A 6,288-nucleotide genomic window follows, 5' to 3' on the forward strand; every position below is an offset into this window, starting at 1 on the left:
TTTAATTAAAGTATGTTTCGCACGTTCTGATGATGGTTGATATATGTTTGATTAGAAATTTAAAAATCACTGATCAAGAGGATGATTTCTTAATAATGTTACAACTTACTGTAAATATGACATAAGACAGTGGTGTGGCATCCTGATATTCATGCTTAGCGACTAGGCTGGGTATAGGGTATTACATTTGGTGGTATCTGAGCTTTAGGTTCATTAACTCTTGGACCTAGGTGATTATTGTGTGTTTGGAGTTTCAAAACTCATGAGTCTAATCTCCCTATTTTCTTGAAATTGTTGATATAAATCTAATTGAATTGAATGAAATTATTTGAAATTTCTTTAATGTAATTACATGTGGGGTAGGAACGGGAACACATTGTTTAATTCTAAATTTTTCTTACAAGAATGAGACTTGGATCATCTCCTCGCTACTCACACCATTTATTTGTTTCTTTGTTTATGTGTTAGATTATTATTTATGCCTTGTAGATGTGTTAATGTGAGTGCAAAAAATTCATTTATTCTAAGTGCATTAGCTAGTAAGTTGGAAATTTAGGTAGGAGTGCTAGATAAGGGTTTCATTTGAGCTAGATCAGGCAGCAGAAGCATGGTGGTAGATTTAGGTTCTACACCTTTGTAAATTTTGAGTAACTTAGCTAATAGGTTGAGAATCCCAATAATGACTATTGAATTAGGAAAATGGTTATGAGTTCACTAGACAAGAGTGTTGTAGTGGGTAGAGGAAACTGTTAGCAAAGTTACTGTACAATAAGTTCGCGGTAGTGAATAGGATCATTAAGAAAAGAAGTGGAAAGTTAGAGAAAATAGGAATCAGAGTGCGCAGCGGAAGTGTGATAGTTTCATCAATACTTTCAAACCTTTGAAAGCAGTGTTGCTTTAAGTGAGCGAATCGCTCTAAGAGATCCTCTAAAGTAGCAGCAAAAGAAGCAGAATGGTGACTCGAAGGTGGATGATGAGGTGGATCCTCATGATGGAAGGGAACATCATCAATGCAGTCCTTGGGCTCATTCTAAGGCTCAGAATGAGATAGTCAGTACTGACGAGGATCCACTCAATAAGTCGCTGAATCATCCTCACATGGGTCATGCTCGATATTCCCTTTTGGGACATCTGGCCTACTCGTGCAAGTGAGGAGGACTGCTTCAGTATGTCGAGGATACCGAAGTGTCGAGCGAGTTGAGTCACATAAGGGCCTAAACGTATAGGACTCTTCCTGCCACGCTCTGTCTGATGGCGAAAGGCGAGAGCGATGAAGTAGGCTAAATAAAAAATATGCCTCGTGGCCATGCTCCATAGAAAATATGCATCTATGGTACCTACGAATCTGGTGCTCTCTCTCCTACCAGTAAATTTGTGAGCTAAGAGGACAAGAATATACCGTAAGGCTAGAGGAAGAGAAACTACCTTTGAGCGACTTACATCATAAGGCCTTGTACTCACTGTGAGGTCTACCCAGCAAAGAGATGGTGAGTAATGGATGTGCCAGTGTAAGCAAAGAAGTCTCTCGGCACTCACAAACTCTGGGACACTCATATGTCGTGTTGTACCACCGAGTCTAAAAGTGATGGTGCCTAGCTCATCATAGGTCATCATCACCTGTCATAGAGTAAATGTCAAACAAAACTCCAAAGTCAGCTCCATGTATGTGGGCTTGATGATAGAGAAAAATCGGTCTCAATGAGCTATGGCAATGATGGCGTACACGCTATCGACTAACTAGAACTTCTCCAAAGTAACCCAATCAATACATCTGCCTAAGCCGAGTGGTCTCAGTTGAAGAAGCTGATATAATTCCTCCTAGGGATCCTGTGAAAATCAGTTGTAAGGGTGGCTTGCAACGGCGGAAGGGCCTGAGGAGGAGGTCGCATTAGGAGTCTTCCGCTTTTTCGAAGTGGGGACAACGACCTTGGATTTGCTGCTTGTGTTTGTCATGATCAATCTGTAAATAGTGATGACCAAATATTAAAACCAAATGATGCAAATAGACGAACCAATCATAATAGAGACAATCTAATAACGCATGCAATAATCAAAGTCAATTATCAACAACTCGACGAAAGAAAATAGATCGACAACGAGAATAAAAAATAATAAGCCTAAAAAAATCGAACAGAAATACAAATAATCAATAATAATAACAACAAAGTACTAAACTAATAAATAAAAATAATACTAATAAAAAGAAAAACATGAACTAAAAATAATACGAGTAAACATGTTATCGCAAACAGATTTCATTATAACTAAGAAAATAAAATAATAAAATGAAAATAATAATTATCAAAATAGTAACACAAATAATGATAATAAAAATAAACTCTATCCTAAACAGACATTACTAACATACGAATAAAAGGAATAATAAAAGTAAGAACAATGAGAAAAATCCATAAAAATAAAGGTATTAGGAATAATAAAACAAAAATAAAACTAATAAAATTACTAAATGGAATACTAAAGAAAAAAAGTAGAGGAATAAAATAAAGAAATTAATAAAATTAATAAAATACTAAATAAAAAATAAAATAAAGAAAGGCAAACAATGGGGGTGACTGGAGCTACTGGTGGTGGCGGGAACGACAGTCGGCGGGGAAAAGGGGAGTGCGATGCAAAGAGGGAAGAGGGGAAAAAAGAATAGGGGTCGGGATTGAGGAGGATGCGAAGAGATAGGGGGCTGGAGGTTTGATCGAGGCTAGGTGAAGGGAAAGGGAAAGGAGTACGACGAGGAGGAAAGGCTCAGTGAGGGAATTCAATGGAAACAGGGAGAGGGCGTATTAGTGAAAGGAATTGAGGGGTGGTTGGACTAGTGAAGGAGAGGTTCGGCGACGACGATGTGGGCTGTGGTGGGGAACTTGGATTAGCGGCGGCTAGGGTAAGAAGGTAGTTAAAGAAGAAGACAAAACAAAGGAAACGAAAGGGGGTAGGGTTTTAAGGGTGACACGGTCATGTGAGGCCCATACTAGGCCACACGGCCGTGTCACATGTCCCTGTGGATTCTTCCCAGCCCATTTAGGATAAAAAATTTCAACCCAGACTTCACATGGCGTTAGACACACCGCCACACGGCCATGTATGATTTCTTTCGCTTCTCCCATGCCCGTGTGGCCCGACCGTGTCTCTTGCCCGTGTAACTCTCTGACTTTGAATAAAATTGAAAAAATTAGCTCCATGGCGCACATGGCCTAGGACATGCCCATATGTACCACACATCTGTGTAAATTATTTTAGGTCGTGCAACCTTTAAATTTTTGAAAAATTAAGTCCCAAGATCCACAAGGTCAAGGCCACGCCCGTGTTTCCAGGCCGTAAGGGTCACACGGCCATGTCGCCAAGCCGTATAACTCACTGTCGATTTCTCCTTGATGCATATAGCCAAGGACACACCCATGTGTCCACCCACACAGCCAAGTCACTAGACCATGTGATGCACTATCGATTACCCCATTTAGCACAAGGCCTAACACACGCTCGTGAGTCCAAGTCGTATGGGTTAAAAATAATTTTTTAAAGATTTCAATTAGTTTTAAAAGTAACATGAAATAAAATTAAGAGAATTACCAAAGTTTTAACACTCGGGTTGCCTCCCGAGAAGTGTTTCTTTTGAATCTAAGCTCGACTTACCTTGAATTCACGTAGTCACAGTGGTTCACAGAGTCGAGGCTCCTCTTTCTCGTTATCAATTATTCTACCAAGATAAGGTTTAAGTCGAGTATTGTTTACCTTAAATGTGCGAAATTCAGAATGAATTACCTCGACTATACTATATGGGAAGATGTTCAGTATCACAAATGGGTTTGATTCATTTGCATAAACCTCCGAAGGGGCAATTCGTGGATCTATTTTGTCTAGTAGTACCTTTGGTTTGTTCCATCCACATGCTCATCATGGCGTCGTTTTGGCTCTTTATCGTGCTTTTTCGGTTTCTCCTTGACATGTGTTCGCCATTCATCTAGTTCATCGATTTGTAACATTCATTCATCTAGTTCTGAAGGGTTTCGTACAAAGAAGGTTGAACCACATGGTCACTAACATTATCAGAATATTTAAAATGATCTCGATCACTAGATGTTCTAACAGAATTGCGAGCTTGAAGAGTAATTGATTTGTCACCTACACGAAGTACTAATTCACCCGTACCACCATCAATTATAGTTTTGGTAGTTGCTAAAATTGGTCATCCTAAAATTAACGATACCTTACTATCCTCATCCATGTCTAAAACAACAAACTCAACGGGAAATATGAATTTATTGATTTTAACAAGTACATCCTCAATAACACCCCTAGGATATCTAATGGTTTTATCTGCTAGTTTAATACTCATCCTAGTTTGTTTGGGTTTCCCAAGACCTAATTGCTTAAACATTTTATATGGCATGACATTAATACTAGCGCCTAAGTCAGCCAAAACATTATCAATATTCAAACTACTAATTAAACAAGGAATAGTAAAACTCCCTAGATCTTTCAGTCTGTTGGGTAGTTTATTTTGCAATATGGTCGGGCAAACTGCATTTAGCTCCATAGTCGACGAATCTTCTGACTTCTTTTTATTTGCCAAAAGCTCATTTAAAAATTTGACATAATTAGGCATCTGCGAAAGAGCTTCAATAAATGGTAAGTTAATATTTAATTTCTTTAAGAGTTTAAAAAATTTACTGAATTGTTCGTTCGTGTGGTCTTTCTTCATCGCATTAGGATATGGCACTCGAGGTTTATATTCCTTAACAACTGGTTTTTGCTCTTGGCTTACCTTAACCTTATTGTTATTCACCACAATTACTTGCCTCGATTCGTGTTTAGATTCAACTAACCCTCCTTCATCTCGTACAGTAATTGTATGAAGCTGCTCCCTTGGGTTAGTCTTAATATTGCTAGGCAAACTACCTTGTGGTCTTTTCGAGATTAGTTTAGCAAGTTGATCGATTTGATTCTCGAGTCCTTGAATCAGAGCTTGTTGATTCTTCAATGCTGCCTCAGTGTTTTGACAGTGGGTTTCTAACACGGAGATAAATTTCATTAACATCTCCTCGAGGTTTGGCTTTTTCTCTTGCTGATAAGGTTGTTGTTGGAAGCCCAGAGAGGGTTGTGCTCTCTGATTTCTTTGACCACTGTAAGAGAAATTGGGATGGTTCCTCCAACCTATATTATAAAGGTTACTATAAGGGTTATTTTGAGGCCTAGAATTATTACCCGTATAATTGATTTGTTCGCTCTCTATGCTAGGAGTGAAGGGTAAACATTCTGGGTTACGCATTCCTCCTCCGTTCGTATCACATTGTACCACCGGATGTACCTGCGTCGAAATATATAAACCATCAATTTTCTTATTTAATTTTTCTACCTGTTTTGATAACATGGTGATTGTATCTAAGTTGAAAACACCGGCTACTTTCATCGTCTTCGTCCTCATGACTTTACACTAATAATTATTCAGTGCCATCTCTTCTATATATTCATAAGCTGCTTTGGGTTTTTTATTATTCAGAGTTCCACCAGCTGCTGCATCAATTAACTGCCTAGATGAAGGGTTCAAACTGTTGTAGAAGGTTTTAACTTGTAGCCATAAGGGTAACCCATGGTGAGGGCATCGTCTCAATAAGTCCTTATACCTCTCCCATGCATCATATAGAGTCTCTAAATCGATCTGCACAAAGGAAGAGATATCGTTCCTCAACTTGGCTATCTTAGTCAGTGGGAAGCACTTCAGAAGAAACTTTTTGGTCATTTGAGCCCATGTGGTGATGGAACCTCGTGGTACAGAGTTCAAACACTGCTTAGCTTTGTTCCTCAATAAGAAAGGAAAGAACCATAAGTGAATGGCATCGTCAGTGATGCCATTAATCTTGAAAGTATCACAGATTTCTAGGAAATTGGCTAAATGAGTATTTGGATCATCATCATGCAAACCATCGAACTAAACAAACTGTTGAATCATTTGAATTGTGTTCGGCTTCAGTTCTAAATTATTTGCAGCAATGGTGGTTCTCACAATACTTGATTCAACCTCAGTTAAAGTGGGATTGACATAATCATACATAGTACGAGAAGCAGGATCTGGAATTGCAACAACTACAGCAGGTAGCTGGTTATTCTGGTTATCACCCATCTCTTCAGTAATAATAATTTCCTCTTGTTTGTCTACTAAATTTTCTCGACTCTGCCTTGCTTCTCCATGGTTTCTACGAGCTGTACTTTCAATTTCACTATCAAATAGCAATGGTCCTGATGGGTTTCTTCTAGTCATACACTAAAGGAACTTGCTAG

At 38.7% G+C, this 6,288-nt stretch overlaps 1 non-coding gene across 1 annotated transcript; it reads left to right on the plus strand.

Annotated features, from left to right (window-relative positions):
- The first annotated feature begins 5,594 nt into the window (after positions 1–5,594).
- Positions 5,595–5,701, plus strand: LOC121221431 (small nucleolar RNA R71). Its single transcript, XR_005918822.1, has one exon. It is a non-coding gene; the product is annotated as a small nucleolar RNA R71 (small nucleolar RNA).
- The last annotated feature ends 587 nt before the right edge of the window (positions 5,702–6,288 follow it).

The sequence above is a fragment of the Gossypium hirsutum genome, chromosome D09, assembly GCF_007990345.1.
Source record: "Gossypium hirsutum isolate 1008001.06 chromosome D09, Gossypium_hirsutum_v2.1, whole genome shotgun sequence".
Taxonomy (NCBI): domain Eukaryota; kingdom Viridiplantae; phylum Streptophyta; class Magnoliopsida; order Malvales; family Malvaceae; genus Gossypium; species Gossypium hirsutum.